At 40.7% G+C, this 13089-nt stretch overlaps 1 protein-coding gene across 1 annotated transcript in view; it reads right to left on the bottom strand.

Moving 5' to 3' along the window:
- The window catches only part of MYO6 (myosin VI), a 104034-nt gene extending 92578 nt beyond the window's left edge, over positions 1-11456 (bottom strand). Inside the window, exon 1 of the mRNA XM_049818018.1 lies at positions 11376-11456. The gene's annotated coding sequence lies outside the window, so the exon portion shown is untranslated. The remainder of the gene's footprint in view (positions 1-11375) is intronic.
- Positions 11457-13089: the final 1633 nt, after the last annotated feature.

Here is a 13089-nt window from a genome sequence, read left to right as displayed (position 1 = left end):
AGCCTGGAGAAGAGAAGGCTCCAGGGAGACCTTACTGCAACCTTCCAGTACCTAAAGGGGGCCTGCAGAAAGATGTAAAGAGACTTTAACCAGGGCCTTTAGTGACAAGAACAAGGGGCAATGGTTTTAAAATGAAGAAGGGTAGATTTATATTAGACATAAGGAAAAAGTTTTTTTACGATGAGGATGGTGAGACACTGGCACAGGTTGCCCAGAGAGGCTGTGGCTGCCCCATCCCTGGCAGTGTCCAAGGCCAGATTGGATGGGGCTTGGAGCAACCTGGTCTAGTGGAAGGTGTCCCTGCCCATGGCAGGGGGTTGGACTACATGATCTTTAAGGTCCCTTCCAACCCAAACCATTCTATGATTCTAAAATAACGTTTAATTCTTCTACCCTTCCAGAAGAGCTGGTATTTTCACAGAAGGCAAAGTGGTGGAAAGGCTAGGCATCTGAACAGCAATAAATCAGAGGAAATCTACCATTAGCACCGACGAGATTTCAGCAGCAGGGAAAACTGCAGACCATAACAACTTCCACATTAGCCACATCCTGACCACAGCTCAACTTTCATTTTTGGTAGGACACTAACTCTCTGCAAGGTTTGAGAAAGTCCTGGGCTTCCCTAAACATAGTTATGAGGCCAAGCAGAATATGGACTCTGGATCACAGCTAATCGTTGCTCAGATTTTGCCACAGCCCAAGACAAATGTCTGTTTTTGTTACTGCTGGGTCAGTGTCTTAGGGAGCTGCAGCAAGTAAGTAATACAGCTCCATACTTTTACAGACCGTGAGTTGTTACAAGAAATCCAGCTCAAGAATATCACGCTCACTTCTTGTTCAGAAAATGGTTAGAAGATCTAAGGCAGAAGACTGAGCTCAAAGTCCAACTGTGTTTTATTGACTCATTTTAAAACCTCAAATACATCATCTGATCACTACTCACCACCCTTGCCACGTACAAAATGTTATTTATTAATTTAACAGGGATGTTGCCAGAAAGTGCATCCCTGCTCAAAAGAGTCTGTTAAAGTCAACAGTGACTAAAAATTACCAACCAGCATTACCACAAAAATAGTTACTAATTTTCTGTCCGAGTGTTACAAAACCTATACAAGAGACCAGGCTTGGCCAAATTCATCTTTCAGAAGAAATCTAGGGTAGCTATAAGGCTTTCAATAACAAGTCCCATGGTGCAGGCGATACAGTGAACACATTCTCTTCACATGCAAGAGGGCCATCCCTGAGGCTGGGAATTGTACTAAAGCACAGCAACCACAGGCACACGCGATCTCAATAAATCTGATATGAAAATAAACTGAAAATAACACATGCAGAATCACGGCTACCAGGACTAACACTTAAAAGTAATTACAAATTTTGTACGGAAGCTCATGCAGAGGACAAACCACCATGGTCACATGCTAAGAACAGCCTATTTATTTTGGCAAGGAGGCCAGAAGTGGCGTCAAGGAAAGCTTTTAGTCAGGTTGTAAATCCAGCCGCAAAAGGTGGCTCAGGTGTTCTTAAATTCAAAACTTCCTGAGCAATTACAGCCGGAACAAAACTTCTGGGAGAATGAGCACTGTCATGCTGCCACTGATACTTCCCAATTGGACTTGACAGCTCGAAGATGAGAGCCTTTATCTAGGGCACTTGAGCTTTCATTTCAGACTATGTGAAATATTTTATACAAAGAGCACACCTCCAGAGGTTAGGAAACTCATCACAACCACTTTTGCCTTCTCCTCTTTCAATTACATGAATATTTAGTTTCCATTTTGTTTTCCTTTCTTTAACAATTATTCCAGAATTTAACATTATGGTGAGGCTATGATCATACTACATTAATTTTCATCTCAGGAACAAAATGAAAGATGAAAACACTTATATTAGTTTCACCTAATTAGTTTCACCAAGTGACACCTTTCCTCCCTTTTGTTGCTTTACAGCACAATACGATAGAAACAAATTTGTGCAGTGAAACAGCAGCGCTGAGGGGCCAGTGCCCAGACTACAGGCATTTTGAGGTTTTACTAAATGCAGTCAGTACCAAATGGCTCTACTCTAAGCCTCTGGACTGAATAGGAATTCACAGCCGGAGAGTATCAGGTGTTTTTGTAAGGAGAATTCTGGTTTCATCCAAACAGGATCCAGGACCTGCAGTGCAGTAAGTGCAGGCAACCAGGAGGTTCACCACAAGAGCAAGGTCCTGAGATGAACTAAAACGCTAATGGAGACACACCTCTACTCATTCTTCATCCAGCTGCTGACGGTTTCTGGCACAGGAAAAGACAGAAATTGTAGACTGTTGCTCTAACACAGTCAGAAGCCGGTTTAAGGCATTTTTCCCCTTTTCTAATCTGCATTTTATCTTCAACTTTATCACCATTTTAATCAAAGCTTTCTTTTTTAATACTGTGCATTAGTGATCATGTAACATATAGCTACTGGTCATATGGCATTACTTAAACAGCAAGAAAGACCTTAAACCAACAATAAGACAGCTTCTCCTAACTTTTTTTTTCTTCCTAAATAATGTAGACTGAGTTATTCTTCCTTCTTCCCTCCCCAAGGACAGACTATTCCTACTACAACACAAACATTTTGCCTTAGACCTCCAAATTTCAATACTTAAAATGTACACTTCTTTTAAAAACCAGAGTTCAAACACCAGCCAAACCAAGTTTTCCCTTTCAGCCTTTATATAATTGTAGTAATCTTGCTCTCTAAAAACAAAGCATGATTAAAGTTATCTTCAGTTCCCTCTAAATTGTCCCGAGATGATCCAGCAGCCCCCAGCCCGTGAGCCACCACCAACCCACACAAGGGCACTGCGCTCTGACGAGCGGCCCTCGCCCCAGCTGTGGGAGGACACCCGAAGATACTGTTGTCTAATCAAACAACAGGTTTCAAAGTAAAATATCGCTTATATGCTCAGCTGGGAACTTACCACTGGCTCCCCATCAGATGATGCTGTGGACCAGAAATATGGAAGCAGCAACAACAGGAATGCGAATAAATCCTGTTCCTGCATGTTTTAACATAACCCTGTTCAGCAGTCCTGAACAAAGGCTTGTGATTATTCAACCTGCAAATACCTTTAATCATCGTGGTTTGTCTAAAACTGGGGTATGGATTCCTCTCTCCAGAGGAGATTAATCTTTCTGCTGCTTGTCGGACAGGAGAGATTTGAATTAGGGCTTTAAAGCCAAAAGCACAGCTAACATTTGCAGTTGTGCAGATCTAATCACGTACAGAAATTTCTGCTCCTGTTCCAACATTGCATTATAAAAAGTCAACTTTTCTTTCATTTATGAGCAATATATAAAATGTAAATCCAAATTGGTTTAAAAACACACCGGAAGACACTATTAAAAATACCCTCGACAAGAGTGTACAAGGCTCACACATAAAAGTTTAAAGTTCTCAAATACAAGATCAGTGCAATGTTACTCTTCCCCACAAACCACAGATACGTCCACCAAAAAAAACCCCAAGTAAAACCCTCTTTCCCCTCTGCCAGGACAACTTAGCCCCCTTACTCACTATGTGATGCTCTACTCACAATCAACTATGGAACTATCATGAGGTACCCTAGGACATTTTGTGACTTAGGTAAGAGCTTCCAAAACAAAAAACAAACAAACAAAAAAACTCAACAAAAAACACACACACACACAAAACCCACCAAAAAAGCCGGTGAGGTAATTCAGCAGCTCCCTGTCCCAAGGACAAAAGTCAGGTTTCCCGGTTTTCGGTCCCCTCCTCCCCAACTCAGGCGGTACCAGCCCTGGTGCTTCTGAACCAGCTCACTGCACTTGCAACAGCAGAAAAATATCTCTGCCAAAGTCCACCATTTGATCCACTTATATAATTTCTCCCAGTTCAAAAAGAAGATGGGTGAGCTCCACTGACAGCATTAAGATAGAAGTAGAAAGTATATCCACGGGAAGGCAGAGATGAGAGCAGAAACTCCTCCCTGAGGCAACAGCAAGGTGTTACCGTGGCTCTCCACATCTCTGAATACACGTGCAAAGGATGCAGTCTAAGAGAACAGACACAGACCAAACACCTGCCTTTTCTAAGGCACAAAAATGAGTCCACTTGTAATTCAAAGCTCAAGCAGACTTACTTTATTCATTTTTAACGTACGATCCTTTCTCAGCCATAAAAGCTTCCCTTCACTCAAAGCAAAATATTTGATGCAGAAATACAAAGAGTATCTGAAACATTAATTAAGGGTATTTTCTTAATGATTCAGGTTAAAAATTCAGACCTTTCTAAACCTAATGGTTTTTCCATAGCTTTGAAGATTTTGTTTAAGATTTCTGAAAAGTTAACAGGTTTTCTCATCTCCTCCAGCTGATTGTTACCTGTAACATTTTGCAAAAAATCTCAAAATGCATACAAGCATGGCCCAAATTATTTGGACACAGCTGGAGTTCGGATGCTCAAGGCCAATCTAGAAAATCATTACTTTTCAGAGAATAAAGATGCATTTTTAAACACTTCAGAAAGAAGCAAGTACATATAGTATTTGCCAAACAACTATATTTTGTGTTCTGTTTGTGCAACACAAAGGGGAAAGGGAAAAACATAACAGAAACTCTAACAGCAGAGCTTCTGGAATTGATTACCAACATTTCTTTGAGCTATCTGATGTCAAGGAAGGTTGACATCATGTTTCCCAACTGTAAAAATAGGGCACTTTGCGTGGATCACAGAGATTTGGCCAATACGACCTTTAGGATTTAAGTAACACTCTTCTAGAACAGTTATTAACTGCTGGTTTGGCAGTCCCCAAAAGGGGATTAAGAAAAAATAATATCCCAAAGAGCCACAGATGTGAAATTTCTGACAGAATCCAGCTGCCCAGCAGAAACTTCAGGGGGTCCAGAAATCAAAAATACTTTTTACAAGGTAAGGAGCAAAACTGACATCACACCTGACATCACAGGTTCAAACCCTGTATCAGCTACACGTCTACATGTACAAAATGCAGTCAATATGCTCGATATTAAGACCATCAAGAAAGGCAATCAAATGGAGTTGCCCAAATGAGTGAGAAGGACCAGATATAGTTGGAGCAGAAACACACCGAACAGCCATTTCCACTTAGTACTTTTATTTAATAAATTAATGTTCCTGAAGAAATTTCTAATTTTCTCAACACCATTCCCAAGAAGCAGGCACAACCCAATTTAATGGAACCTGCTATACATCATTAGGATTCACCCAGGTGACACAAGAGGAAAAACCAAACTTAATTAGATCAATTCAGATCAGTTGCTATAAAATCCATGGGTTTTGTTATTTGGTACATTTAAACCTATTATCCAGTTAATCAATTAGAGAAGAGGATAACGTGAAATAGTTCTTAAGCGTGCTTCAAAGATACTTAAATCTTCTTATATTTTTTTCTTTTAATTCAAATACCTTTTGTGATCAAGAGAAGCACCTTTAAAGCCTTCCTCCAATTCTAGCCCAATCTAAAGGAACAGTTTGAAAATCCTTCCTACTAAAAAATGTATTATTACTGATTTCTAAACTTGAAGACACATCCCCTTGTTCTTCCAAGGCCAAGGCAAAACATTTTCTTCTTGCACATCTTTACAACTTCCCTCTATGTGCTCAGTACCAGCCACACAGGAATTCCATGAAGCTTTAAGCAAACCCTTTCCTTTGCCAAACAAAAAATGGTAAGGATCATGTAATCACAGGTTAAATATATACAATATTTATATGGAAAACAAACTACAGAATTCTTCAATCTAGCAGAAAAAGCTGTAATACACGGGCACTGGAAGCAAAGACCACACAGACTAGAAACAGGCACTACTTTAAACACAAAGACCATCGATCATTTCGAAAATCTTTTGTAGAATTACTTTTAACCAATAACACAGATTTTAAATTAGGACTAGATTTTTTTTCTTCCTAGTTCAATATTTCTCAGTCTGATTTGCAAGACACCATGCCCAGTCTGCAAAGCAGCTGCCTTTTTTATTTATTTTCAGTACATACACAGACACAGCCAAAGGTAAGTGCTAGTGCCTTCTGCCAGAAACACTTCAGAGTCAATTCCTGGCTGATTTCAGCTTTTGCAGATATTGCAAGTACTCAAAAACATCAGTGTCAATCAAAAGGTCTACCAGACAGCTAAAAAGTCACAGGCAAAGTCCTGATGATAAAAACACTCAATTAATGCATTTGTGACTACAAGCAAGACCCTCACAGCTGACTGCCAAACAGTAAGCCACAAAACAGTCCCTGATGTTTTTTTTTCCATGGAAAACTAACACGTTACTAGTTTTTAAAGGATGAAAAATACAATTCTAAACCAAACAGACTGATCGAAGATGCAAATGAGGCTGCGCTGCAACTGAAAGAAAGACTGTGGGATCACATGAAACTTATCATCAATGCACCCATGAGAAGACAACCCGATGACCCCCTTGCTCAGGGCTTTATAAAGCATCCTCTTCAGCTTTCCGGACTTCTGGTCTCCAATGCTCCAACTTAAGTTCACTCAAGCACTCTATTTGGGACTCTAATCTGGAGGTCTTCATCACTTCCTATGTTCCAGCAAATATATGCTTTATTGCAGGTGCACATAGTCCATATATCTTCTTTGTAAATTCATCCAAAATTTGAGCTCCACAGGAGCTTAAATTACAGCGATCAGGAAATTCTACACGAAAGTCAGATACGACCTATTCAAATTCTTCCTTGTGAATATATGTATTTCAAATCTGCTTTCATGATGGATTTTCTTCACACTGTTGAAGGACCTGAGCACCCTCTCGGAGGGGCAGGGGGGGTTAATACTAAAATCCACATAGATTTCCTGTATTTTCTCTCTGGAGTAAAAATCTTCCTTTAGGGAAGAGTTTTTGGTTTTGAATTATTCATGGGAACTAGAAAACTAAAAGCTTGTAAGTATAGTTGTCTTACAACATCTCATGTTTAGAGATCTTCTAACGTCATCTTCGAAAAAAATTCAAAACACAGTGTAAAATAAACAATTATGTGTAGAATAGAGACAAATCTGACTGTAAGGAAGAATTCAGAGGGTTAATTCAAGTCAGGCATTTCCTCAGGAACCCAGAAAAGCCCAATTCCTTTGTTTGGTGCTGAGACAGACATCGCAATAAACACATGGGATTCAGTCACCTTCCAGAGACCTATAAGAAGTCTTGAGGCAAGAACACAACAATAATTGCATTCAAAAAGAGTTAAGATAATAGTACAAAGCAGCCCAACTGACACAACTCACAACCCACTGAACTAAAAAAAGCCAAAAAAGCCCACAAAAATCCACCGACCCATTTTGCAAAATGCATCAACAGATGAATCAGTACCCTTGTCACTCCGTGTTAATGGAGAGTTCACCTCTCTTTACAAAGACTCATGTTCCACCCTCCACAATAGCATACCTGTCTTCAATTACAGGGATGTACATGTTTCCCTTTATTAACTGAAGGACACAAGGTCTGAAGAATTATCTTATTATTTCTATTAATAAATAGAGGATATTTAACAGAAGCACTCGACTATAGTTCAGAAGACTGAACTATAAACCTGGAGTACATTTTTGCCACACTATTCCGCAAAAACTAAAAGCAGGCAGTATTTCTTTCTTACTACACAGAAAAGAAAATTAATAATATTTACCAACAACCTGACATTGCATTTCAGTATCAAAGCTCTGATAAAGGAAATTCACAACGTCCAGAGCTTCTTCTTTATTTGGGTGACTAGTAAAAAGAACTTGCTAGCTATAATGGTTTACTCTGACAAACTTAAAAAAAAAATACATGGTTCCTGAATGACTCCAATAACTTGGGGACAACAAGGAAAACAAATTAATCAAATGCCTTCTCAAATGCCTGCACAACCAGCAATAGCCGTTTCCTATACTCCCTTCACAGACAAGGGTGAGCCATGCTGGCTAACCTCCCAGTGTTATGACCTGTGAAGGATACAAATCTAATTTTGCTAAAAGAACAATACCACTGCATCCAGTCTGTTAAGAGATAATAAATATTCTTTATTTTTTTTTTTTTTTTTTTTTTTTTAGGAGTGATGAGTTAGCAAAGTCTGCTGACGTTCAAGTTTAAACACACAACAGAGAATATTTCAAAGGTTATCAAAAAAGTATTTGGTTTTTCAGCTTCTACACTATAAAACTCATGCAAGTTTTACTGGATGCTGTAATTTAATTAATTTCTTCACACATCCAGCAGCCTGTGCTCTATGATGATCCTGCTCTGATACGGAAGCTTTTGACATCATTCTGGAAATGTATACTGAGTGTGTCCTGTAATAACAGCATAGGAAACCCTAATAAACCAGGTGTGGCTTCAGAGAGAAATCCCGAGCCACCCAGGAAGTGCTCTAATAACTACAGCAGCCTTCCTGTAAGCCTTCACTGCTGCATGTCTCTTGAACCAGTTTTACGCTGAAAAACACAAGGGAAGGGAGGTATAGGACAGAGGACTAACTTTTCACCCGGCCTGCCCTTCTACTGTAGCAGTGCAATAAAAGATAGGCCTTGATGGTAGTGAATGATTTTCATCTTCTTTGATACCCAGCTTCTCCCCTTTCTCTAGCCATCCCATAGTTTATTTCTTCTACCAGCCTCAAAATGCCTTTTTTTTTTTTTGCTCTTTAGAGGGAAACTCTAAAGTTTCTCTTTGCTCTCTAGACAGAAACTCGCATTTATTGTTAAAACTGCCAGCTATCAGCAAGTCAAAAAACACAAGAAATGGCAGGATCACTGAAGATATTGAAGAGAAAACTTGGCAGCAGAAAGGGCCAATCCCAGAAAAATCACCACTGATGCTATTCCAGGTAACAAAAACTCCTTGAAATGCTCTGGACTGCTTTTGGTTTTGGGGAACAGCAGGAGGCCAGGAGCTTTCCATCCTGCCAGGGGAGCTGTGCTGGTCCTGCACCGTGCTGCGCCTCTGAGCCCAGCTAGCCTGGAAGATGAACCACATCTTCTCAGCCTCCTCCCTTCAGCACATCGGCAGCCCCTGTTCCAGATTGCGCTTTCCCTACATCATGTGGCTGCTTCTGCCTACACCACCCTAGTCAACACCAGCATTAATAATTTTGTACCTCTGGTAGTTACTCCCCTTCTCAAACCCTTCTACTCTAAACCACTTACACATTAAGCTGCACTTAAAATTAGCTTGTAAAGCAGATCTTCATCTTAGTGCAACAGTATTCAGCCCGCTTCCATTTTTCCCAAAACAGGAAAACAGATTGCTGCTTTGGTCCAGGAATCCTATGAAACCACACGCATTTTGGGTGGCAAAAGCCATAGGGCTTTCTTTGCTAGGGTGCTCTTGACAAGGTGACAAGGTGCTTCTGCCGACCCCGAACAAGATCAGTGCCATCTCATCCAGCGCAAGGACCACTGTGAGTAGCCAAAGGAGTCCCCAGCAGAGCACCAACCCACAACAACCTGCAACAACAAAAAATACTCCTTCCTGCCGAATTGCGTGGGGAGCAAGCACGTTCTACTGCAGGGCTTCCCAGGCTCTGCTGGGCACACAGGAGCAAAGCTTGCTGTGAGAGGAGTGTTCCCCACAGCAAATGTGTCCTCCACGTCACTCTCCCAACCTCAGGCTGACAAGTAGGGTTAATTGTAGGTTGACAGCTTCTAAGTAATTACAGCCATCCCCAATCCAGCGCTTACTGGCATGACATTGGTCATCCTCAACAAGGGAAGGCAGAGTAGAGAAAAACACAGTTTTGTTTAAAACTCTTTCCAATCCTTAAATTCTGCTTCTACCCAATGTTCTGCCCTGCGTCTCTCCACTGCTCTTCTCCCTAGACACCAAGCCTGCCTGCCAAGTAAAACAAAAACCAGCATCTCTTTCATCCTCAGAAAACCACACTGATGTAGCCAGTTTTACTTGCTCTATTGTACAAATTCCATTTGCAATCTGTCTTGGTATATGCAGTCCACAAAGAGCATGTGAAGCTGCACGCTCATTTGTAGGACTGACGCCATGCAAATCCTTCTTATTTCCAGCAAGTTGTGAAATACAAAAGGCAGGATATCCTGGAAGTAGCAACATAAAAGAAAAAAAAGAAAAAAAAAGAAAAAAAAAAAAAGGCAGGTGTCCTGGGCATAACTTACACAGGGCTTGTTTAAGGGCAGCAGCTGACCCTGAAAAACGAAGTCTGATTCGGAAGGAGTCCACAAATACCTGCATTTGAAGCACCAAGGATCCAGACCACACCTCCGCTGCAGCCTGGATCCCAGAGTGATCCAGGCAGATGAACGATGGGCAAGACACAATGCAACCCAGGAAGCCAATCCAGGTGACGTGCTAACAATATACACTGGAGTATTCATTATGTTTTATGCTCTGGTGAACTCCAAATGAACGTTATCACATGCATCTGGGTCAAAATTTGACTGACATTACATCAAACAGTGCAAAGAGGTGGTATCAGCTATCACGGAACCAAGGTCTGCGCCCCACATATGACTCACTATAGCCTGAAGCACCCGAGCTGACACCAAGCCATTCCTGTCCCAGCTGGGTAGGGGCCCTTGGAGGAGAGCCCTGGTACCTGAAAAAGGGGAAATCCTGCCACAGCTACAGGAAGATCTTAAAAAAAACCCCTTCATTCTTCTCCCACATTTTCTTCTTATTAGTATTGAAATGTATGTGAAGACCTTGACAGAGATACAATAATAGAGAAGGCGGTTTAGTTTTTCTAACTTCCCTAGGTACTAGTACAAGCTTTTAGCTTATATTAAAAGTTCAGCATAGTCCAAACACTTGCAGGAGATGCTTAAGGGAAGTGGTGGTGTGGCAGAAAAAAAGGAAAAAAAAACCCCACCCTTCTTTTTCAACAGTAGTAACTCAAAGACTGCCAAGACATGAGCTTTAAAAATAAACAGCCCCCCACACCAACCACCAAACCTTATTTAAATGCTTGCTAACACCACTAGGCTAATTCCTCACAACATAAAATTGTTTCTCCTACAAATGTGGCTAGTATTTCATATTCAAGTTGGTTCTCCTGTATTTTCAGGTGTGTCAGTTACACAGCTTTTCCTTAAGCAAAGGCCTGAAAAAAGTAAAATTAAATACTTGAAAAAAAATCCTGTATTTATCACACAGATGTGCTTATCTCATTGTCAAATTGGAGACTACCAGTTAACAAGTTTTGTGGGCCTGCCTGCCTGCAAGATGCTCATCACAAAGTTAGGCCGTGAATTTAAAATGGAGCAGCGATCATACTAAACAAAACACAGCCACGCGAGCCTTTACAGCCTGTCCCAATTTCTCCATAAAGTATGTACAGTGGAGGAAGTAACAGATCCTTTAAGAAGGCTCCTGTCTTACCTGGATCCTCTCAAAACTTCTTGGCCATTTCCAACAGGACGACTGATGGAAATAAGGGAGGCTGCTAGAGAGAATGTGCCGAGTCCTAGGAAAACATGAGCCAATTAGCTTTTATTAATTACAACTAACCACACCTCAGCACAACTTCAGATGTCACTCCAAAACCTTTACCTGTCTTGGGGTGGAATACTTAGCCCAAATTGGAAGGCCTCATGGTCTTTTTACACCCACGGCAGGCACACCCAGGGTCAGTGCCTGGGCATGTATGGGGATCAGGCAGCATCTTTCAGTTGAGGAGGAAAACAGGGCTTTAAAGTCCAGCCCAGGCATGGTAGGAAGGTCGACCCCTGATGCCAACCTGTTTTGCCTTCAAGCAGTCAAACCAGCATTTTCCTTCCATTACAATCTTCAAGAGTCCCCTCTTGAATCTGCTGGGGTCCCTTTGGTCCTCTCAGCTCCCCAGCTTTCCCACCTTGGCATGGCATCGTCCTTCAGCCTTCACACGTTCCTCAAGAAGGAGCTCACCTCAAACTACTCTTCCTCGTCCTCCTCCTCCTCGCTTCCCTCTCCCCTGTTTCTAGCCTCTCCCGAGGGCTGAAGCAGCAGAGTCACTCAGCAAACACGCCAGCAGCATAAAGTGGCCTTTGTCCGCCCTCTTCCCTCCCACAGGGATTCAGAAAGAAACCAGGATTAACACAGAAAACAACTCATCTCAAATAGCCGGTTTCTTTGAAACCATGCGAATTTCCACTTCCATCTGATGCACTCAAGCAGTCAGTACTTATTACTCACATGAATTCCCAAATTTTTTACTAAAAAAACTTTAAAAAAAAAATATCAGGAAATAATAGAACTGCATTTTTTAAAAAAAGGATTAAAAAAATTCTCTGTCTACAGAGCTCAGTAACTGATCCAGGACCATAACAGAAGGGTTTGCAACAGAAGCTGCAAAGGGCAATTTAAAAAAAAAAAGTCTATGAACCAGCTTAATATCTTAAAACCCCTGCTAGGCTGACTACTACATGAACAGACACGCAACTCCATATCAAGAGAAATAAAGAAGCTTAACTCCAACACTTATTAAAAAAAAGTACTTTCAGTTCCAAGTTAAATGAAATCTGATGTACTAGTTTAAAAAAATACATATATGTATGAAAAATTGGGAAAGGCCGCAAGGATTTAAATTGAAAGAGAATACTCCATAAGAGTACATGGTCAACATATTGTTTATATTTAGCATTGCTGCTTTGGTGTTGAATATACACAATTATAATTTAGCACGTAACACACAAATACCCATAGCATCAGATGCCGTATCATCAAAAGACTGTATTTTCATTTACAATAGGAAAGACCGTTACAGCCCTAAGAAAAGCAGCTTCTTAGTGCACTGCACTGCAAAAAACATGTTCTGTGGGTGGTGACCTTTTGAGCAAGACATGACTTGTACAGCATGATAACAGGCTAAGAAACTTCATGTCTAAGATTCCTCTCCCTAGGTTAGCAAGAAATACTCTTTTTCTTTGAAAGGATGTCAAACTTCAGAGCAGAACATAAAACAAGATCTAAAATTTGTTTCAGATTACCATCAGGATATGATACAAAATGTATTTGAAAAAGTATCCTTCCCCTAATCAAAGTTTAATATATGTTCTTGTATAAATGATCTAAAAAAATACTAAGGTGTTACACTACTTTTTCAAAAGCCCCCAAT

The sequence above is a fragment of the Accipiter gentilis genome, chromosome 15, assembly GCF_929443795.1.
Source record: "Accipiter gentilis chromosome 15, bAccGen1.1, whole genome shotgun sequence".
NCBI lineage: Eukaryota > Metazoa > Chordata > Aves > Accipitriformes > Accipitridae > Astur > Astur gentilis.
The sequence above is the reverse complement of the archived record's forward strand: the minus strand, read 5'-3'. Positions and strand labels throughout refer to the sequence as shown.